The sequence below is a fragment of the Puma concolor genome, chromosome A1 (genome assembly GCF_028749965.1).
Source record: "Puma concolor isolate L17-30 chromosome A1, mPumCon1.1.hap2, whole genome shotgun sequence".
NCBI lineage: Eukaryota > Metazoa > Chordata > Mammalia > Carnivora > Felidae > Puma > Puma concolor.
In genome coordinates, this window is record NC_141667.1 from 60355258 (window position 1) to 60379794 (window position 24537).

General features: G+C 43.9%; 1 protein-coding gene across 1 annotated transcript in view; it reads right to left on the bottom strand.

Moving 5' to 3' along the window:
* The window catches only part of SLIT3 (slit guidance ligand 3), a 594085-nt gene that overhangs the window by 548552 nt on the left and 20996 nt on the right, over window positions 1-24537 (bottom strand). The gene's annotated exons all lie outside the window — the stretch shown is intronic.

The window sequence follows — 24537 nt, forward strand, 5'->3', positions numbered from 1 at the left end:
CTGTTCAGCACTGCCAAAAGCCAACTTGCCACTATGAAGAGAGAGTTTTCCAGAGTCAAAAGATAAAGAGAGACTGATTCCTGGTGCTATCTTATGAGTATCTGGACCTACCCATGCTGAAGCCAAATACTTCTGTATTTCAAAATCACACGAGCCCGTCTATCCCATATCCCTATTATCTTTAAACAGTTTGAGTTGAATTTTCTACGACTTGAAAACAAAAGAATCTCGACTGACTTTGGTACCTACCTAGGTATTTATTTATTTTCCAGCTAGTTTGTAAAGTCCCTGAGGACAAAGATAATATCTCATTTAACTCCATACCCCAATATAGAAAGTATGTGCCTGGCAGAGAATGGAGGTAATTTTACTAATCTCATACATTAGGTAAAGACAGCTACATGGATTGCTCCTGCAAAAATGGTCCCAAAGAGAAGAATTTGCCATGGAAGAACTGAAAGCATCATGGTGATATTTCTGTTGGTGAAAAAGGGTACCATGGGTATTAGGACACCGGGGTTAGAGAAAACCAAAGTCAAAAATGAACCTATGAACAAGTTATATATATATATATATTCTATGTTTACTAAAATTATCTAAGAAGACTAGATGCAAAAATAAATAAACGAATAAGACCAGGAATAATATGTTACAATTCTTAATAATAGATACTGAGTGATTAATTCCTATCTACTATGCCTTTTTGAGAAACTTTTCAGGTTTTGGCCACACTGTAGTTTCAACAAGGTATTTGTTTTGTTTTGTTTTTAAGATTTTTAAAAAAATATTTTATTTACTTTTGAAAGAGAAAGAGATGGAGACAGAGCGTGAGTGGGGGAGGGGCAGAGACTGAGGGAGACATAGAATCCAAAGCAGGCTCCAGGCTCTGAGCTGTAAGCACAGAGCCCAATGTGGGGCTCAAACTCATGACCGTGAGATCATGAACTGAGCCAAAGTCAGACACCTGACTGACGGAACCACCCAGGCACCCCTCAACAAGGTATTTGTAAAATGACTTTGCTCCTTCCTGAACATTCAGGAACTAAGAGGCCATTTTCCCCATGACAGATCCCCACCCACACGCTCACTATTTCTTTGGTTTACCTATCCAGGTCCTAAAGTTGCCATCCATCAGTCATGCCTCAGAGGGACTTGGGAGCTCTACAGCTGCATAAAGGGAATGGAGACACAATCTTCAGATTCTCATACTTGGTATGAGGAGGGATTATTCTCCTGGTATTGAAAATAATATCAAAAATAGAAATCAAGTGAGTCCTTGGGTAACCTCACCTGGGAACCACCTCCCTTCCTCATCCAGTTTTCCACTAACAAAAATAGCAACCAAGTTGTTTCTTAGCCAGCCTGTGATGGAGTGAGGCAGTATATAGTCTTTTCAGATGTAGTGGAGTGCTGGTAAAAGGAAGAGCAAGAATTACACAGGAAAATGAAGAAAGTTGCTCGTGTGAGGGTTAGAAACGAGCACATAGACAGGAATCTCATGCTTATCCTCACTCTGAGTATTCTTCTCACCTCCGGTCTCAGTTGGGACTGATGTTTGGGGACACTGAAAATTGCAGATATGACAATGCATCTCAGGGTTTAATTACCAGGACACAGCATGATATCTTAGCAGCTTGTGTTGGTGGCTATCGCACCAATATTTTCAATTAATATTTATTATGTGAAGGGGCACATAGTGTGCTCTGCTGAAACATTGAGGATTTCAGGGGGGACAGGTCATAGGGTTGCCCCAGGCACATAGTCCATGTTTGGGAGGCGGAGCTTCAGAAGCAAGCAGCCCTGAGTTTGACTCCCTGCCCTGCCACCTAGTGAGTGACCTACCAGTAGTTCACTTCATCTCTGAGGCTCAGCTATTCCATCCACAGAATGAGGGTAATCACCTCAACCTCCAGAGCTTTTAGGAAGGTCAAATGAGATGACACGTACGCACTGCTTATCCCAGTGCTTATCTGGCACTTGTTAAAGACTCAATCGTGGCAGCTACTGCTACTGTAATTAGTTGAACTGCATCCCTCTTACCTGCACCCCCCCACTTCCACTCTGAAATTTCAGTGCACCAAGAGCTGCTGCCTGCAGCACCTCAAATTCTGTGCCTACAGATGAATCCTGGGATCCCCAAGAGACTATCTTCCTACAGATGAAAGAGGGGTGCATTTTGTGACCAATAAGTGGTAGGATGGCACTACCAGCAGGCCCCTCACGCTGCCTCTCTCTCACATTTCTATGACACCTATTTCCATATCTTTCCCAGCCCCACCAACTGATGCACTGCCTGACTGCCAGGGAGGAGGTCAGGGAACACGTTCATGGGCTTTGAGGTGGCACAGGTCAGGGTTCAAATCTCTTCCCCATCCCCCCACTCCCAGCTGGGTGAGTTTCAGTATTTTACTTAACTTCGCTGAGCCTCCATGCTCTATGTCAGCCCCTCCTACTTGCAACCTTCGAATGGCAAGAAACACAAACTAGACTGCCAGCATGCTTGGCTGAACATAAGAATTCATTAAATGGACACTGAGAAGAGGCTGCAGTACCTCATGCGCCCATCGCTCCCCCAGCCCCCCCCCCCCCCCCCCCCCCCCGTCCCAGTCCAGGCTGCTCTGGAACTTTAGCCAGATTTCTTAGCCTTCAGCTTTGGCCTTTGAGGGAATTAGTATATCTTAGCCTACCTAGCACAAGTTCCAAACCAGCTGCAAGCCTGCTCATGAGATGGGAAGCCACTATGGTTGTAGATGAGGGGTAGGGACGTGGGGTGGCAGGAAAACATGTCTGCAAGTTGTTTCTTTGACAAACCTGCCATGGACATGTACAGTCTGTGTCCCTCTCCCTTGAACCTGAGCGGGCCTCATGACTGCTTAGACAAGCCTGGGGTAGGAATGATGTGGAATTTCTGAGGCTGGCTTAAAAGAGGTAAGAAGTGACTGCCTGGCTGTCTTTCAGAGCACTTGCATGAGAGTCCTCAGCTGTCACGTTGGAAGACCAGGAGACCTAGAGTCGCCACTGGTTAAGGCCACGTAAGAAGACCAGAAAGAGAATACAGAGAGAGACAGAGAGGTGCTGAAGGAGCCCTGGTGGTTCCACCCTGGCTGTTTGATTCTTTCCAGCCTGGAGGTCAGGCACATAAGTGCAAACACCTTTGAGATTTTAGCTCCAGCCACCATCTGGGTAGGACTTATGAGAAATCCTGAGCCAGATCACCTAGCTGAAGTACTCTTGAATTCCTGCCCACAGACACTATGAGGAAGAATACTAAAGTGAGTCCTGTGTCTTAAGCCATTAAGTTCTGAAATGAGTCATTTGGCACAATACAGATATGGAAGAGAAAGGAAGAGAAAGACATTTTCTGAATATTTAATTTACCATTAACAATGGAATGCCCTTCAGATAACTCTCAAAGGCATGTCCTTTCTGCCCCTGACTGCCACTCTTGAGATCTTCAGTCCTGTCATATGGTCAAGGATGGATCACAAGGGGCCAAAGATACCCTGTCATCCTAGGAATGAAGTGAGAATTGGCCCTCCTCTCTGGTTCTCAGGAGTAAAGACTGTGTAATTAAGGTTGTCCATCCCACCAAGTGGGCCTTAGGACACCATGAGAATCACCCTGGTGTATTATTAGTAATCACAATAGTGGGTACCATTCATTGAACAGAGCCTGGCAAGCTGTCCACCGAACCATTTTCCCTGTCTGGTACACACAGATAGTGTACATTTGTCAGCTTCTCTGGCAGGTAGGTGCAACCATGTGACTGAGTTCTCACTATTACGTGGGCAGAGGCAATATGTGCTGCCTTCAGGCCTGACCCATAACACTTCTTGCTCAGTCCTCCATGCTCTTTCTCTTCCTTCATCTTGGGCTGAATTCAGTAAATCCAGTGGAGGACTCCAAGACTGTCAGACAGAAAGAACCTGAGTCCCTGAATGACTTCACAGAATAGAGACCCTCCCTCCCCTGTCTCTCCATTTACCCACATAAAACTCATTCAATAAATAATAATTCACATTCATAATACACATTCAATAAATAATTCTTAAGCCTCTGAAATTTGGGGCCTATTTGTTATAGCAGTCTACATGGACAAATGCAGTATCTTTGAGTCAGGAACTTTCCATCTTTTTTTTTCCTTTTTCTTTGCAACAGTTTCTGAAACATAAGTGTTATGATCTTCCTTCAAGATAAAAATACTGAAGATAGGAGTTAACAAAAGCTGATGTTTTGGGGCCCAAACTCTGCACCAGACACTGTGCTAAAAACTGTATGTTCATTCTCTCTTATCCCAGACAGCAATCATATGTGGTAGATACTATTATTACCCCATTTTTCACATGAGGAAGCTGAAGCATCCTCTCTTCCATCACCAGTCTAGCTTAGATTTTACCAACAAAGCAACTTGCCATGAGGTCACACAACCAGTAAGGGGCAAAGGCTAGGATGTGAATTTGGGCTCTCTGAATGCAGAAGACAAGTGTTTTTTGTGTTTTTGTTTTGTTTTGTTTTGTTTTTTAATCACATCATGCTGTCCATCTACATCTAGAGTCTAAGCATTTTCTACTGCATCAGGTGAACTTCTGGCAGGAAGAAAAATGAATGAATGAATTAATGAATAAATAAATAGAACAGAGCAGTACAGAGTAGAATTTCCCATCCCATCTTGAAGAAAGCAAAGGGCATTCCTGGTGGTTTGGCTGCTTCCCTCTCCAGCCAACAGGGCCCATTTCCTCTTCTGTCTTCCAGTGAGGTCTGGGCCAGTGGGAGTGCTGAGCCCCTCTGCAAACTCCAGGGGGGAGTGCTATCTTGCTGTTTTTGCCCATGTCTGGTTTCTGCCATGATGCTCATCATCTACCATATTGCCTCCATAAACAGGCATCACCATGGTAATCTCCAGCATTATTTTCCCCCATCCCAATCAGTGAATCATAAACCAATGCTATGAGTCGCAGCTTTGTGGTATTTTCACATCTGCTTGACACCTTGGGTGGGGTAGGGAGGGCAAGGAATTCAGAACAACACTGGAAAAAATGAAACAAAAATGTTCTAGGGCAGACTACTGTCCCTAACTTGGCATATGTATATTCACATCCTTCTTTTGATTCATTCTGCGGCATTCCAGCAAAACATTCTTTTTGCCATGGCACATCTGGGAAGAGGAAGCAGTAAAAACAACCTCCAGTAAAATAGCATAGTGTGGAGAAAAGGGCTTCAACACCAAACCCAGAAGATGTAGATTTGAGTCCCCTCTTCCTTCTCAGCTGTGTGACTTTGGGAACATCACTTAAATCTGTTGAACCCCAGTTGTTGGTATTGTTGTTGAGACTTTTATAAAATATGACCAAGAACACCAGCTCTATAGGACTATCAGAAGGCTCAAGAGATAAAGTGTGTGAGGAAACACTTTCTAAACAGCATTTGGGGTGGTTAATTTTTCATTCACAGCCAACAACTTGCTGAAAGAGGATGCAGAGGTAGAAGTTAGGACTGGTGTCAAAAAAAGATGTTTCTGTGTGATGGTACAATGTACAGAGTTAGAGAACATACCATCAGTTCAGATAAGACCATCTGCCCCTGCACAACAAGTATCTACAGAGTGCTGCTTTCTGGGTTTCAGGAAAGAAGACTCAGTATAAGGTGAACTTGGAAGGGTTACCTCACAATGAATTAATTCCCTCTTACAGGAGTATATAAGCAGAGATTAGTAGTTAACTCATGCCAGACATGATGTACTTGTGATGGGTAGGAAACGGGACAACATAACGTATAAAGTCTTAATAATTTTAAGATCTATAACTCTTGTGTTTTGGGGGCCCAGAACCAAGTGGCCTTAAAAAATATGGCTTAGACCTTGCCCTCAGCTTGGAGTCTAGTTGAGGAGATGAACTGAGACTTGCAAGCTACTTAGAGAACAATGTAAGAGTATGCAAAATTTAGATGTTAAGAGATGTGGTTTAGATTCCATGGAGAGTGAACAATCAAAGATTTGAGACTGCTGTGAGAACAGGAGCTCAGAAGACCTGGAGCAGATGGGAAGCAAGTGCATTGTGATGGGGTGGTGACAGCAAGGGCCATGATAGGAATCACAGAGAAGTGGAGGGTCTGAGGACAAGGAAAACAAGCTTCTGAACAAGCCTTCAGACAGTGTGATGCATTCACATTCCAGATCCCAAAGCCGAATCTGGGGATTAGGAAAGTGGTAAGAGGGGGCAGAATTAAGATGTCTTGTGGTCCAGCCTGACCCCTTGTTTACCACTAGCAAAGAACAGGTTCCAACCAAACCAGAATAACTTAGTGGAGGGGCTCTGACCTCAGTTTCAATTATTTGCTCTCTACCCTGGGAAACTAACCTGATTGGACCACATTACAGGGCTGGCTCTTGTGTCTTATTTCGCTTTGAGTTGAACAGCAGATAGAGGAAGGGAACAGAGTGAGGACACTGTATTTATTCTCCTGCTTCCCTCCCTAAGAGGTCATCCAGGTTAGCTACTGTCTCCACCAAAGGTCACGGTTCCTCTTCATGACTGACCTCTTCCTGGTTCCAGAACATTTTGCCTCCTCTCATCTCTTCTGGCTCAGGGGCGGTAACAGCTCTACTGCTTCTAGTCCTGGTTCCCTGAGCCACACCCAGTTTCTGAAATAGTCCCTTTATAAATCAACCTTTCTGGAATAATTCTAATTTGAGTTTTTCTACCGGTTTTCTTTTTCTGACTGATATGATACATCATTCATTCATTCATTCATTCATTCAATAAACTGTCTTAAGCCTTAAGTTTCAGCTACTATACTAAATGTTGAGATGCAAGTGTAAACAAGACTGGTATGGTCTCTGACCTTAAGCAACTCAGAGTTTAGTAGGAAAAATAGAAAGGATCAATTACCACAGGCTGTGCTAAATAGTCTACACTAAGTGTTGATTAACTCTGTCTGTAAAGGGCCAGATAGTAAATAATTTAGGTTTTTCCAGCCATATTTATTATCACAACTATTCAACTCAGTTGTGTAGCATGAAAGCAGCCATAGACAATACACAAACTAATGGGTATGGCTGTGCTCCAGTAAAACTTTATTTACAAAACAGGCTGAAGGCCAGGTTTGGTCTGGAAGCTACAGTTTACAGACTCCTGTTCTATACTGTGCCAGAGGTATAAACAAAAGCTTATGGGAGAGTATAGAAAAATCATGTTTTAAGGGTCAGGAAGAGCTTCCAGGAAAAGGTAATGTTTTAACCGAGACTTCAAGGATGAGTTGGCCATGGCCAGGTTGGCTGGCATAGGACTATGTGAGAGGGAGGAAAAGGATTCTAGGTAAAAGAAAGAGCACGTATAAAAGCCTAGAGGCATTACCTGAGGATAATTGCAAGCAGATTTGTTGGGCTGTTAAAGCATGTTACAGGAGAAAGCAGGACATTCCTTCTCTCCATCTTTCCTTCTTTCTTCCCTCCATTTGTTCCTTCCTTCCTTCCTCCCTCCCTCGATCCCTCTTTCTGTCCTTCCCTTTATCCTTCTTTTATTCCTACAATAGGGCTTTATTACACACCTACTTTGGACCTGGTACTGTACTTATGACTAGGGATAGTGTGTTGAACAACAACAAAAATAGTTCCCTTCTGGGAACTTTATTCTCTTAGTAATCATGGCAGATAGACTATAGGGTGGGTTACATGATCCCTGTCTCCTAGTACTAGCACCCTTATGTAATCCCTTCTCCTTGAGCAAAGCAGGACCTACTTATTTGCTTGTCACCAATATAACACGGCAAAGTGACAGGATGTCACTTCTATGATTATATTACATACAAGTATAATGCCCATCTTGCTAGGGGACTTTCACTCTTATTACCTGTGATCAGCAAGTGGCCATATAAGGGAGGCCCATATGACAAGGAACTAAGGGAAGCCCCCCACAAAAGAACCAAGGAGGAACTGAGGACAACCACCAAGAGTCTGAAGTCTTCAATCTAACAGACTGCAATTCTGCTAACAACATAAAGAGCTTAGAAGTGGTTTCATCCCAGTTCAGCCTTCAGATGAGACCACATTCCCTAACTAACAGCTTTGTGAGATCTTGAAGCAGAAGCCTCTGGTGAACTGTAAGGTGATAAACAGGAGTTGTTTCAAGCCACCAAGTTTGTGGTAAGACTGTTACACAGGAACAGAAAACTAACACAGGGGGCCACAGGCAACCACGAATAAACCATAGAACTACAGATTACAAAAAAAGAAAAAATAAATATCCGAAAATCATTTCAGGGTGAGGCTAAGAGAATGAAAGTAAGCATGAGAGGAAGTGGAGGCTCTAGCAAGGGTGGTGGGAGGGGCCTCTCTTTGGTAGAGACATTTGGTCTGAGACCTGAAGGGAAAGGAGGAGCCAGGCGAAGGGAGAGGCTGAAGGGAGATATTTCCAAATACAGGAACAGAATCACAACAGCCCTGAGTAGAGCAAGCATTTGGAAGGCCTAAGCAACAGAAAGGTCAGGTGACTGGAGCAGAATGGGAGTGACTGGAGCAGATACCAAATGGGGTCACAGATGCAGGAGGCACCCAGGCTGTGGAGCATCCATGGGGCAGCCTGCATGCTTTCAGCACTCAGAACCACAGAAGAGGTCAAGCAGGGAAGCAACTGGTTTAACAGCCCTCAGCTCTTTCCCCTGACATTAAACCTGTCCCCACAACCAGATTTGTGTCCCCAAGATGCCAACGTCTCTCACAGTGCAGCAGCACTGCAGCCAGGTGGGCATCATGGCTATCCTCAGCCTGTCACATTTAATTCTTTCTTCTTTCAGTCCACAAACCTTTACTGAGCATCTTACAAATCTGGGACTCTGTGAGGCACTCTATCAACACATACGTCCCCGCTATCTGCTGGCCTCGAAAGCCCTCAACATCCTTTCTCCCTCCAAATCCTACCACTATGTCTACTCAAAAGATAGGTTGAAGTCCTAACTGCCAATACCTGTAAATGTGACCTTATCTGGAAATAATGTCTTTGCAGATGGAATTAGTTTCAGATGAAGCCATTAGGGTGGCCCCAATCCAATATGCCTAGAGTCTTCACAAGACAACAGGACAAACACAGGGAGGACAGGAACAAACAACAGAGACAGGAGCTGGAGTGAGGTAGCCGCAGGTCAGTGGATGCCAAGGACCACCAAGGACCAGAAGCTAGAAGAGGCAAGGAAGGATCCCCCCGCTATACACTTCAGAGTGAGCACGGCCACACCGATTCCTTGATTTTGGACTCTTAGCCCCCAGAAGTGTGACAGAATGTGTTTCTGTTGATTTAAGCCACTCAGTTTGTGGTACTTTGGTTTGGCCACCTCGGGAAACATATGGCTTCTCTTCAGGCTTTGCAAGGCCCCCCCAAGCCTCTTCTCTGCAGCTTTCCCAGCCTCTCCATCCCACACTGATCTCTCCCTTCTCTGAACTTCTGAACTTCTGCATCATTTAGCCTCTACACAATCCATTTTGGCCTTTCATCACATTTCCTTCCACCTCGTGTGCGCTGCCTGTTTCCTGTGTGTTTGTCTCGTCTCCCAAAGGACTGTGATGCTCTGTGGGAGCCAAAACCACATATCACACTCCCCTCACTTCCTCCCAGACACCTTGGATGAAGTGAGGTCCCTTGGAGACACTCAGAGAAATGTACACTAGTGTTCTCTGGATGCTGGGGTGAAGAGTTTTGTTGTTTTTTTTCTTAAATATTTTACATTTTGCTTCTTAGGACTGCCAATGTTTTCTGCAATAAATATGTATTACTCACGCACCCTTCCCTCTCTCCCCCGCAAAATGTTGGAAAAAGTGGCCTGGCTGAAATAGGACTTTTCTCATGGCTAAAGTGACCAGCAGAGCTAAAGCCATCTAAGACCTGGAAATCTGGCCAAAGGAAGATGTACTTTGATAAGCCCAAGGGCAGTTCTTAGAATCTGCTCAGATGGCCCTATGCTTATAGGTGTCTTTCTTTCTTTGCTTTCTCTCCCCAGCCATCCATTCATCTTTCATGATAGAGGAGAAGAAACAGTATGTGTTCAAGAACCATCAAATCACCACCCCACTAGGTCATACGTGGCCACATTTCACTGTGGATCACCCTCACAGAGCTTCCCCTTCATGCTACCCGCCCCCCCCCCCAACCTGTACAACAGAGACATTACTGAATTATTTTCTGACTTTTTCACTTCATCCTCATCAGTTACATAACTACATACAAGTTTAAAAACACATACACGCATTCGGGAGAGAAATGACTGAATTTGATTTAAAAAACTGGCTTCACACTACCTCAGTTGTTTGGGAACTAAGCCTCCCTGGGCTGAATTTCTGACTTGGCAACACTCTCGCATATATAATTTTACACCTGCAGAAGTTTGCAGCCAGTGCTATACAGACAGCTACCTGCAGGGAGGAGAGGAGCCAGACAGAGGGGCAACCTGGATGGTTGGATGTGGGGGTGGTGAGGGCCCTACAAGGAGGACGGGCAAGCATGGGTCTCTGCTCTTCCTCTCCCTGCAGCAGGAGGGCTCCCTGCTGGCCCCTGTCTTGCTCTGTTCAGCTTCATGCTCCAGCAGGAAAGGGCATACAGGGGGCATATCTAGCTCTTTGCTGGAGGCAGTAGAGTAGAACTTGTAAACTGGTAGCCCATGGACCAATTCTGGCCTGCAGACATGTTTAGTCTGGCCCTTGATATACTTTTAACATTATTAATTAATTGCCAATTTGGAAGCATTTCACATACAAATCTGGAATTCTAGATTGTCTCCAAAAAATCAGGTGATCTGACTCACTGGGCTCTCATGGCCACCGGAAACTGTAGCTAAGAGGCAAGTGCCCATTTTGGATAAGGTATGGACTCTCATTCATCTGCTTCCTCACTTATGCCACCTGCTTGGCCCTTACAGGCACTGCAGTTTGAGATCCTTCTCCCTGCTCCAGAACATAATGCTTAAGGAAGCAGGCACTAGAATCAGACAGCCTGGGCTCAAATTTTGCCAGACAGTGGTAATGATTTTAGGCAAACTCATCCCTAAGTTTCTGTTTTCTCGTCTGTAAAATGGGTATAATAACAGTACCTATTTCCTAGGGTGTTGTGAGCATTAAATGAGATGAGATGAGAAAGTGATTTAGCACAGGACCGGTCATCTAGTAAATACCCAATATGTAAACATTGTCATTAATTTGTTGATTATTATTCATACAAAACATGAGCACAGGAAGATGGAGAATAGGTTAGTGAGACCTCAGTGCTGAACTAAACTCAAAGGCGCACATACTCCAATCCACAGCTCTCTTCCCAGATCTTCCTAGTCCACTCAAGCACACCCTTCAATAAAACATCCAGAGGGATTATCTCTCCCTTCATGACACACCCCAGGGCATCCCAGTCCTGACTCTCAGAAACAAACAAACAAAAAAAGAATAAATCCTTCCCCAATTCTTCCTACAATGACATATGACAATTTCTTTCTTTCTGAGCAGTAACCTCCAGGTAATGACTACATGTCCAGAAATCTCAAACCTTCCAAATTCTTCCCAGAAGGCCCATTCTTAAAACCCCTCTCTACCCTATAGAGGAGGGCATCTGAAAAAAAATGAAAGGCTCCACAAATCGTTGGAAATTATGAAACAGAAATCTCAGAAGAGATTGGGATCAGCCTTTGAAAATGTGGCAAGAAATGTAAGGCACATGATATGGCAGGAACAATGCTATGTGTTCACCAAACGATTCTATTTTCCTCCTAGGTAAACAGCAAGATTAAATTTCTGGGCACCCCTTATATCTAGGTGGGACCACGTGACTGATTTCTGATTGAAGAAATGTGGATGAAAGTGATACAAGCCATTTCCAGGCAAGGCTATAAAACATCCTTCACATTATACTCTCTTCCCTTCTCTTGTCTTCTTTGACATGTGTAGGCCATGTCTCAAAAATGATAGTGTCCTGTGATGGAAGGAACCTGGGTTCCTGAGTGACAAGATGGTCACAGCCCACTACCAAGACCAACTACACTAGACTCTGATATAAGAAAGTAATACACTATTATTGTGTTTTGCCACTGCTAATCTGGATTTGTTTCTGCAGCATAGTCTTGTCCGTACTAACTGATACACATGGGAGTTTGGCAGAGTGGGAAAGAAAGGCCTAAGAAGCTAAGTATCCATGATTTTTCTCTGTGCTCTGTTTCTAACCCATAGCATGATTTTGGAAAAGCTACCTGCCCCCAACCTTTGAAAGGAGGAAAATAAACTGGTTGATCCCCAGGGTCAGAATCTCACTGACCCTGAATTCTCACCCATGAAAATTCTCACAGGCTTTGGACTCCATTAACACACATTACCTTAAATCATGTTTTTAAGAAGGCCACCTAAGCTCTAGTCAACAGAGGTAGGAAAGCTGCAGCCAGCCCACATTAGAGTCTAAATAAATATTTGTGGAGTAATTATTATGCAAGAGCCAATGTGTGCTGGGTGTTGACCATGTGCTAAGCACTATTCTAAGTACTTCACATTCAGTGCCTCTTGTAATCCTTACAACCAGCCTGCAAGGCTGGTGCTATTATTAGTTCCATTTTATGAATGAACAAATGGAGGCACAGGGAGATTATAACCCTTATCTATGATCACAAACTGGTAAGTACACCAAGGGCACTTATATTCAGACAGTTAGAGGTCAGTGCCTGAGAACTTAGCAATCAATCAACTTGCAAAAAATAGAGTCCTGAGGGGTGAAAGGCAAAATGAAATGGTCTGATCAGAGAGTTTCCTTAACATACCCACAATTTTAGCTAAACCAGTAAACTCCAACTTTTTGGGAGTTGGGGCTGTATCTTACTTATGTTTGAATCCCCAGGGTCCTGCACAATGTCTGACATATAAAAAGCACAAATAAACATTTGTTGAATGGCTGAGTGATCTGAACCTAGCACTTTATCGACATTTTTAACTGAGTTACATTTGTCTTTCATTGACAATGACTTGAGATCCAAATTCAGTATCAGTATTTCATTTGTACCAGTAAATCTGATCACCAGTTAGAACTAGAGTGATCATATAATTTCTCATCCAAACTTGAATGCTTTTGTGAATCAAAGGAGATGCCATTAATGATTATTTCAGGCAAAGAGGCAGAAATTAGGACTGTTCTAAGCAATTCAGCACAAGTGGTCATCCTAGCTACAGTCACAAAAACCCACAACAGAGGTGAGTGACAAAGGAAGTACTCCCAAGGGGCCTGACTGTTCACAATGTCCTTGTTCTTAAGGAATGTCCCTTCTTGTCCACTTGGGCGGCAAACACTTCAAAGCTTATACCATTTGTAGGACATGTCATGGTTAAGTGTCATTCTCCAAATGATGCACATCTCCAAACCCAACAGCCATAGAGCACACACACTATTAACTTTTAATATAGGTGCAGTAATCACTTTAAGAAAACAGGAAGGAGCAGCCCCAGGAATGCAATGATTGCTACAGGAATATAAACATGGATTGCATTGGAACAGACTACATACTTTGTATAAACACTAATAAAGTGAGTTCAGGCTGAGCTGTGACTTTAAAGGAAATTCTTCCCCATAAACATGTCCTGCCATGCCCTAATAACTCTTTAATTTGATGCACATTTGGGAAGGATGATGCGAAGTAATCACAGAATAATGTTAAGGTCTGTTGCGAAGGAGGAGGGGGTGGAATGTGATGCAACTTGGAGCTAACACCATCTACCAGAGAGTTGGCTCCATTGCTCATTTCACACATGGAGGGAATTTGCCGAATGACATGCAGGAAATCAGAGACAGGTCTTTGCAGGTTCAGCACAAGAAGATTCTGGGTGTCATCTGATGGTTCCATTAGAGGACTCTTGGCCAGTCCATTTCTGGCCTGCTTTCTCTTGCTGGAGACAGCAAAAGTGGCTTCTACTTGTATACGGACTCTCTACTTCCTAGAACAAGGCTCTTCAAATCTCAACTAGACTATAAGCTCCTTGAGAGCAGAGAATACTTCTCACCTATCTGGAATCACCCATCAGGCTGACATGGCCCCATACCCCTGCAAGAAAGCAGAATGGCACAGAGCTGAAGCTGTACCATCGGGGATCACGACATAGTATAACTGTGTGGTTGGGGCAAGCCGCTCTGCTCATGTGAGGATGGGGTTAGTAGCACCTACTGAAATTTAGCAGGCTTTAAAGATGATAAAATATTCAAGATAAAGGGCCTGATAAATTAAAAGAGTTGTACAAATGTTGGAAATTATAACTGCTGGAAAGCATAATAATAATAATAATAATAATAATAAACAGTAATAATAATAATAGTTTGGCATGTGTTGATTTATCACTATGTGTCAGGTACTGTTCATCTCCTTTGAGTTCCCACAGAAATTCTAAGAGGTAGGTACTATTATTGGCCCTGTTTTACAGAAAACTGAGCTCCCTAGAGGTTATGCAACAGCCCCCAGTTCGCACATCTAAGTATTATCCACAAAGTAATGATTTTGGAGGGCAGGCTAGATTGTCAGGGCTCCCTGCTCTCTGCTCTCCTACATCACAAGGAATTGAAGGAATTGAAAGAATTATATCTGTCTACTTTACCATGAACAACCAGAGGGCAAGGGTTGTGTAGGAGTCTCCTGTACATCTCCAGGATCCAGCAAAGAATGGGAAAATTAAGGCTTTTGGATCAAATGACTAGCTCCTCCCTCACCCAGCCACTCTTACTTGTGTACCAACTCTTGGCATCCATAACCAAAAGCATCATTGTGCTTCTCTGCTCTCAGCAAGACAAGAGGCCTCAGCCTTGTGCCCTGGCTGCCTTGAAATGTAGCCTAAAGAGCTCATCCATCTATCTAGGCAGGTTCCCCACACCACCCACTCCCCCCCTCCCCCCCCGCCACATACCCCACATACACACCAGGCTCATCTCAAGTACCATGCCTTTGCTCAGGCAAGTCTCCCATTTGTAATGCCTTCTCCCATGGACCAAAATGAATGTAGCTAACAGGAAGCTTGGCTGAAGAATAAGGACCTTCTTTAATAGGGTGCTAAAGAAGAAGAGCTAAAAAGGAAGAGGATACCTTTATAGTACACCAGCGGGGCAGCGATGGACCCACCAACCCCAGTCAGGTGGGAGCCACTTTCCTGCATCTGGCACCAATAAAATGCCTAGGGACAAGAGTTAGGTTGGGAGAGAGAAGGGCTCATCTGATTCTCCAACCAGTCCTGCATGTCCAGACCCAAAGAGGCAAATATCCCTTTCATCATTCATGAAACCATATCTTGCTTATTATGACAATTTTTAAAACTTCTCTGATGATTCCTTTGAGAATCCAATTTGTTTCCTTTGTAAAGAGGAAACAATTCTCTTCTCAGTTTGGGAGGTGGGGGACATTCCATTTATCTTCAGGGGAAAATCTGTTTCCTATTACGAATCACATTCTGTAGGTCTATTTGCGAAGAATAAATCTCTACACTTCATGCAGGAAAAAAAAATTCTCTTTTCGCTGTTCTACAAAAATCCCTGAAGGGAGGCTCCTGCCGTCTTCTAGCAATTGTGACAAAGACTGGATTTCCATCCCTTGCTTTGAGTAAAGGGAACTTTTTACTCATTTTCCGAAAATCAGTATCCCAGAATCATCTAGTATACCTCAGAGAGCCTACTATGCAGTAATTCGTTCAATCAGCATTTATGGGTGGAAACTGAGGGTCAGGATCAAGAGAGATCCTGGGAAGCCATGGATTAAAATAAATACATAACCTTCCAAATCCCTGTACTCTGGGATGGAGGTCAGCAAGCTATGGCCCACAGGCCAAATCAAGCCCACTGCCTGTTTTTGTATGGCCCGTGAACTAAGAATGGCTTCTATATTTTTAAATGGTTGAAAAATCAAAAGAAGAATAATATTTCACGACACATAAAAATATATGAAATTCAAATTTCAGTACCCATAAATACAGTTTTTCTGGAACACAGCCACACTCATCTGTTTATAGACTGTCTGTGGCTGCTTTCGTGCTACACGGGCAGAGTTGAGTAGCTGCTATTGAGACTGGTACCAAGGGCCTAAATATGTACTTTACAGAGAATTTTTGCTGACCCCTGATCTAGGAGCTTACAAAGTCTGGTAGGTTTGAAAACAAGGAAATATCAGTGTTATAACTGAATGTGTCTCCCCCAAATTCTTCTGTTAAAGTCCTAATCCCCAGTGTGATGATGTTCGGAGGGGGTGCCTTGGAAGGTAATTATGTTTAGATGAGGTCGTGAGAGTAGAGCCCCATGAGGAGATGAGTGCCCTTATAAGAAGAGGAAGAGACATCAGACCACTCTCTTCCACATGTGAGGAAGAGAGAAGGCAGCCATACCCAAGCCAGGAAGACAGCTTTCACCAGAACTCAATCGTGTCTGTACCCCGATTTCAGATTTTCAGCCTCCACAACTATGGGAAATAAAAGTCTGTTGTTTAAGCCATCCTGTCTATGGCATTTTGTTGTAGCATCCTGAGCTAAGACAGGCAGCATTCACAATAACCAGAAGAATAAAAACCACAATATTAACATGGAGGGTGATGCATAATGCTTAAGTATGGGCACCAGGGTTGGACTGAAGCTTATTCTGCACCGTGGCTGACTTAGCATCATGATGCAGGGAGTTATTTAAATTCTCTGTGCCTCCAATTCTCTATCTGTAAAATGGACACAATTGCAATGTCCTCTTCATGGGTTGAGAATTAATCTACTGTATGCATATCAAGAGGACAGGACAATGCCCAGCCCATAAACACTCAACATCCCTTTACTCTTATTATCAACACTCCTGCTGCTTGCACAACTTCAGGAGATGCTGTTCAAGAGAATACAGTGAGAATGGCACCCCTGAAGGACATAATGTGCATAGTTACCCAGGAGTTCAGCAATATGGTGGCTCTGATTACGGCTAATATTACAATGATGCCTGCACAGAGTTTTGAGGAAAGAGGGGAGCAGACACACCATTCCAAATGGAGTGGGTGGTTGCCATGTATTTTTATTGCCATGTCATTCACTTTTCCATTATGAAAAGAGACTCAAGAAGACAGTATTAAATGAACTGTGGGGGACTCCAGCCCAGACCCCCATCTTCTATGCCTGTCTTTCGCTCTGCCCACAGTCTCTGCCCAGTCATTCCGGGGTGGGTCTCCAATGCCCACTCCTACGATTACACCTTGCTCCTGGTCCCCCAAACTCTCAGGCTGTGGGCTATTTTAAGCCCAAATTAAAGACTCCTCTTTCCTGAATGGTTGCAATTTCAGTCTGTGGTTTGTTCACTCTGACGTGGCTTGGGGCCATGGTGTTGGTGTGTGGGGCACTGCAAAGGGGTAAATTGTTTTAGGAAGGAGGCAAGGGGCTTTGCAGAAACCATTTCACTGCAGCACACTCACTGTGGAAAATACAAGCACATAGATGAACAAATAAAAAGAGAACAACAGTGGGAGAGTCCCATATATCTGGAGAACAATGCTAAAAATAGCACCATGTCAGAAGCGAGCAAGCACTAGAAGCTATGTAGTGCTTCAAACCCCAGAGAAAGGGACTTGCCATTCAAATTCCATAAGCACAAGTGACTTGTTTCTTCACAAGCCTCTTGCTGGAAGGATCTTTGAGGCTCTGACCTTTGAAGGCCTCGTGATCCACAGAAACCTTGCCATTGACCCTAGTACTGCAGAGTAGAGCTCAGGAAACTGAGACCACAGGAAAAGCCTCTGGGGCTTCCCCCTGGGAGATCTGGGTCCATAGTCCAGTGATGGATAAATGAACACACTGCTGGGTAAGGTAGGCAGGTGAGGAAGAAGGAGACCAGAAGGAAACTGGGTGGGAGCAGGACAGAAATCTACCAAGCTCTCCTAAGTCTAAGTTGAAGGAAACATGGATAAGTGTGCTCAGGATCCCTCTCTGTTCCTTCCTCTGTCCTTTGCTTCTCATGTTCCTAAGGGAACAGAAAGGGAGAGTGAGGGCAGAGTCATTGCAATTTCTTCCCTATCATGTTTACAGTCTCATTAGATACCTCCACCAGACCAATTCCTGATTCCTGATTCCTGGTCAATTCCTGATTTGGCCAGTTGCATTCTGGAAGCTTTCACAGATGCTCACTGTGGACTCCCTAAGCAGCAACTGTGGGTGCAGCTGGCCCCAAAAGACAACACCTCCAGGATCATGAGTCCATTCTGGAATTTAGGTTTCTAGACCTGCACATAGAAATGAGGGAGTCTGCAATCTTTTGGCTGAGTACTCCCCACCCTAAGTGGCTAGAAGTGGGTGTCACATTGGCTCCCCATCATTGATTCCCACTGTACAGACCCTGTTTTGTTTGCTTGGCAAAAAAGGGTTTTTAAATAATGAGTTTTTGCTGAGCATGTAGTCCCCCATTCACTTATGCCCTTATGAGCCCCCATCATTCCCTATGTCTTCACAGGCAGCCCAATTCACCCATTTATATCATCTATCTGGCTCAAGTACGTGATTGGATTTGATTCCAGACTTTATCCTGACTAAATGCTTTCCCACTAGTGTAACCAAGTCTCAGGAACCAGTCCTTGCTCCAGGGCCCAGCACAGTGCCTGCCTTACCTAATACAACCACTCAGACAACAGTGGGTGATTTGGATGTACTAACGTGATTGTGTCTCTCACACACAGCTTCTGAGAGGATATGACAAGAGAGAAGAGAAGGGAAGAATTACTCACCCAACCATCTCTCTGGGATACTTGATGCTACAGGTCCACTGAACCACACCCCAAATGCCCAGGGACAAATTGGTGGAGATGGCTGTAGGTGAGCCAAGTCTTGGCTCCAATAAAATTGAGAACAGCTGGCACTTCTGAATACCCTAGTCCCTGGGGGCCTGGGCTGAGTGCACACTGGTAACCGCTAGCCCTTTCCCCCTTTTCTTCTTGTCATGCTTAATTACACCAGGATTATGCTGAGTCAAGCAACCTGTTAGGGTGGGGGCCCAGCCATGACCTTTCCCATTGCTCTCAGCCAGCTCCTGGGTCTCAAGTAGCCGTGTGCATTTCCACTGAGAAACCCAAGAATAAGCTCAGCACTGATGTGCGTGATGCCAAATACTAAGCCCCACACCTCAGCCCCTGGGAGGACGGCCCCTTCTGATTTGAGAGTGAACAAAAGGGCCTTGCAAAAGCCACACCACCTGCATTCAGCCTTGAAACAGAGCCTCCTTGGCCATGGAATGTGGCAACCAACAGTCAGCTAAAGGCAGCCATGGGAGACAGAGGCAGGCCTGCTCAGCACTCTCAAGTACCCTCTGGCTTTGCCAGGGTTTTACCCAAGGCTTGACTTCTAGTTCCTGCACCCTTATTCTAGCGTCAGAGAGGATCACTTGTGCCACTCCAGGAGCGCATAGCCCTGCACTTCTCTACACACATGTGCACTCATATTCACATATATGCACAACCTTCTACAAATGCTCAAGAGAAATTTATGCCACCAAGTGCTCTAGATCAGGGTTCCCATTCTTGGATGCACAGTAGAATCACCAAGGGATCTATACAAAACTTGCTGCCCAGGCCACACTGAGAACAATGAAATCAGAATCTCCAGGGGTAGGTATCAGTCATCAATATTATTTTAAAGCCCCCCAGGTGATTCCAATGTGTAGCTAATGTTAAGAATCATTGCCCTGGGTAAACCAAAAACCCTGGAAAATTCCATCCTCCAAACTACACTTTGAGGCTGAGCTCCCAAGCTGGAACTGCGCTCAAGATATGAGGGAAACCTGAGGTTTTTGGCCACAAAGCCACAGAGATTGAGGATATTCATTCAACAGGCACTACTGAGCACCAACTATATGCTGGGACCTCTTCTAGGTATCTAGAGATTGTCTCAAGAGCTATACATGCAGAGTTCAAGTGGCTTGTAAATTCGGCCTTAGCGAGGCTGGTCTCTGAATCAACCAACCGACCAGCTGACATTTACCTAACACCCAGTGTGTGCGAGGCTGGCTCTGTAAAAGATGCTACGCAATATCAGGTGAAATTCCTTTTTTTTTTTTTTTAAGAAGGTGAAATTTCTGACCCCCAGGAGTTTAAATCCTACATGGCAAAGCCTATTTGCACATGGAGAAATAAAAACATGGTATATGAAGGAGAAATGAATATGTGATCAAACAATTCAAGATGACAAAGACACATCAAGCATCTACTTTGTGCCAGGTACTGTAATGCAAGGAGAACAACAAAGATAGGATCCTTGTCCTCAAAGAGCTTGGATTAGAACAGTGGTTCCCAAAGTGGGGTCACCCAGCCAGGAGCATCAGCATCACCTGGGAACCTATTATTCGAAATGCACATTCTTCAGCCTCATTCCAACCTCCTAGATCAGAACTTCTGGAGGTGAGGCCCATCAGTCTGTGTTTAAACAAGCCCATGGGATACCTGAGTGGCTCAGTCAGTTGAGCGTCTGACTTTGGCTCAGGTCATGATGTCGCGGTTCATGAGTTTGAGCCCCGTATCGGGCTCTGTGCTCACAGCTCAGAGCCTGGAGCCTGCTTCAAGTTCTGTTTCTCCCTCTCTCTGCTCCTCCCTCACTCATGCTCTGTTTCTCTCTCTCTCTCTCTCTCTCTCTCTCTTTCTCTTTCTCTCTCTCTCTCTCTCTCTCAAAAATAAATATATGTTAAAAAAAATTATTTTTAAACAAGCCCAGTTGATTCTGATGCCTCCTCAAGTTTAGGAACCAATAGTTTAGAGAACTAGTTAATGCTACAGGCATTGAGAAAGGGAAGACAGTTCCTTGGATCAAGGGTTGATGAAAGGATTTGACTCCTGGCTCTGACATACTTCTTGGAACCTTAAGCAACTACTTTAGCCTCCTTATGGCCTCTATTTTGTCAACTGTAAAGTAGTAATAAGCAGTAAGTGGTAATGAGGTCTACCATGTAGAGTTGTATTATGAGTACCTGGGTAATGTGTAAAAGTCACCACAACAGTGCCTGGGGTCTAGTAAGTACTCCATAAGTGATCTCCAGCACTAATAGTCATGGTCCAAAGGACCTGTTGAGCAAATGAATGTTGACAGAGTGAACGAAAGAATGAACTAATTAATTAATGCACGATTGATGGGGACTGGATTTGGCAAGCCTCGAAAGGCAACAAAGAATGGGGACTTCATTCTTGGGCAAATGGGGAGATTTTCAAGATGAGACACAGGCTTCTAAGACTGAGTGGTCATAACACATGACAGATCTTGAGACTGGCATCTTCCTGGCTCAGCTTGCAAAGCAATCTCAAGGAAGGTTTTCCTGCCATAGCAGCCATGTGTTGCTTATGCACTGGGGCTCTGGAGCCAAACTATCTGGGCTCAAGTGCTTACTAGTTGGGTGGTCTCAGATGAGTCACTTAAGCCTCAGTTTTGTCTTCTGAAAAATGGGTATAATAATAGGACCAACATATAGAGTTGTGAGAATTGAACACGATAACTTGCATAAAGCAATCAGCTTGGTGCTTTAAATATAGCGAGTAATCTCTAAATGTTAGCTCTTTGTATCATGGCATGCAGCTGGATGCTACCCTGACCTCTACTAAATTACGACTGGCTGGGATTTTTCCAGCAGACCAGCATCACTATGCTTGAGTGCCAGATCCAAACAACACAAAATATCTGTTGGGTTTCTTCACACCAGCAGTAGCTGCCAAGTACTGGACAGATGCTTACTTGCAGGTTGTATGCAGGTACTTCTCATGAATAGGGGCTGTACAGTGAACCCTAAGACCTAACTACCACTGTGCCCATTTTACAGATAAGGAAACTGAAGTTTAGTGACTCATCACAGTTTTACAACTATCGAGTGTCAAAACCTGGATTCAAATGCAGCCCTAATTCCAAACCCCACGGTCTTTCTACTATCATGAAATCAGCTCCAGACTTCCTCCACAGGCTGCCTAAGAATCTTTCCAAATGGGGTTTACCCCCCCAGTAGTGTCAGAGGGCCAGACTCTTTCATGGTGACACTGTGTCACACAAAACATAAGAAGGGAATACAGCTCCCAACTCCGAGTCTGAAAGGAAGTCACAGGTGGGCTGACAGCAGGATGGTGGACACTGCAGGAGATCAGGCTCTTGGATTCTAAGACGGACCCCCACTTGCTAATAATGATTAAATGTGTATATCAGTCAAGAGGGAAAGGGTGTTGGAAGGGAGGAGAAGAAATGACTTTCTTTCCCACCCAAAATGGTTATCTAAGCCTCTGTTCACAGAAGGAGCGCAACTAAATGTAACACAAAACTCACACCAGCTTTTAGAAACCATTTTCTTCGAAACGAAGCTTTTGGCCAATGAGACAACACAGCAAGATAAATCCCTCTCATCTCTTCCCAGTCTATTTCCTTAAATGCCAAATTGTGGTCTGTCTTCTTCCCCTTAGATAGCGGATAGCATTCTGCCAACAGCCAAGGAGATGTGTAGACCCACAACGCCTCTTCCTGAGGATTTGAACTATGTCATGAATAAATGGAGAGAAGTATGGTTGGCCTCTCGTCTGCCCTTGAGAGCTTTGAACAAAGATTCCTGGAGTCTAATACCAACATGGATTCCAACCTTTTATCCATTTTGGTTCCATTGGCCCAGAAAGCTGTCTGAATGCTCCCAACCAGAACAAAGAGGACACTGCTTGGGTGCTTTCTGAGTTTTTGTAACAATCACTAACACTTCGCTCTCCCTCAAATCTTATATTTACCTGCAATGGGCCATGTTACCTCCGGCTGACCCCACCTGCCAAAAATATTACTGCATTTTCATATTTATTGTCTTTGTGCTCCACAGTTGCCATGGTAGTAAAATTTACACTCAACAGCCTCACTGCCATTTTCAACTACAAATGGAATTAGTCTGTTCCCAGTTTGGTTCAGCAAAAAAAGGAATATGCATGCACTATATACCAGGCCCTGTGCTAGGTGTAAGGCCTGGGTGCTGAGATGAATAAGAAAGAGATGTCTGTAAGATTTTGCTCCTTTACAGAGAAGACTTTTTGCTTCTCTTGTGATGAGATTATTTTTTTTATCATCTTTTGGTAAAATATATGTAACACAAAATTTACAACTGTAACTATTTTTAAGTACATAGCTCAGTAGCATTAAGAACATTCCCAATATTACACAACCACAGTCACTATCTATTTCCAAATCTTTTCATCACCCCAAACAGAAACTCTATACCTATTAAGCATTGACTTCCTATTCTCCACCCTACCCCCAGCCCCTGATAACCTGTAATCTACATTCTATCTCCATGAATTCGCCTATTCTATATGTCATTTAAGTGACATCATGCAACATTGGTCCTTCTGTGTCTAGCTTATTTTGCTTAACATAATGTTTTCAAGGCTCATCCTTGCTGTGTGTCAGAACTCCATTCCTTGTTAAGGCTGAATAATATTCTATTGTGTGCATACACCACATTTTGCTTATTCATTCATCTGTTGATGGACACCTGGATTGTTCCTACCTTTTGGCTAGTGAATAATGCCACAGTGAATAGTGGCATAAGTATCTGTTAGAGTCCTCGCTTTCGATTCTTTGGAGTGTAACCTTGGTAGTGGAGCTGCAGGATCATATGGTAATTCTATGTTTAACTTTCTGAGGAACCGCCATACTGCTTTTCACAGAAACCGTTTTATTTTTATGCTTTTCACAGAAACCATTTTACATTGTATTTTAATTTCTCCACATTCTCACCAACACTTGTTACTTGCTGGGTTTTTGGTCTTTGTTTTGTTGTTTTGACTACAGCCATTGTGGTAGGTGTGATGTGTGGTTGTTTTTCGGAAGAGCAAATTGAGGAGATAAGAAATGGCTTGGTCATCAGAGCATCACAGGTGAATATGGGTGCACTGAGTACAGCTTTGCCAAATGAATGAATGGATAGTATGTTGGTACCTGATGTCCTATACAACTCTTCCCTGAGTCTCCTGTTTATAGGATTTGAAACTTGCACAAGGAAGCACAGCCCCACAAAAGAGACCCAAGCAGCAACTGAGATGACAAGTAGCTCAGGGCTTTAATTCACGGACCATCTGCACCATCTTTCTGCTTTTGCTTTCACACTTAGGAATCAGTAAAACTTACTGCTTTGGAATCAAGGAAGCCCACTTGGTAGTTCCTCAAAAGTAAAGAAGACTATAAGCTATAGAGCATGGTGGCTAAGAAACCAAAGTTACGGGTCAAACAGATGGGCCTAAATTTTAGCTCTACTGTTTGTCACATGTATGACCATGGATAAACTATTCATCCCTTCTGTGCCTCAGTCAGGCCCTAATCCTAGTCTTGTGAGGATTAAATGAAACAATAAGAAACATTTAGTACAGTGCCTGACACAATGTAATGTCCCCATGAAAGTAAGCTCTTATTGTTACTCTAGGGTTACTGCACAGACCCAACCCTCCTTCCACACCCTGCTTCAGCTACTTCCTCTAGTCTCCAAGACCCCTGGGAAAGCAGAAGAGCTCTGGGATGAGGGCAGACTCATCACTTAGTCTCCTAATGATCTTCCAGGCTGA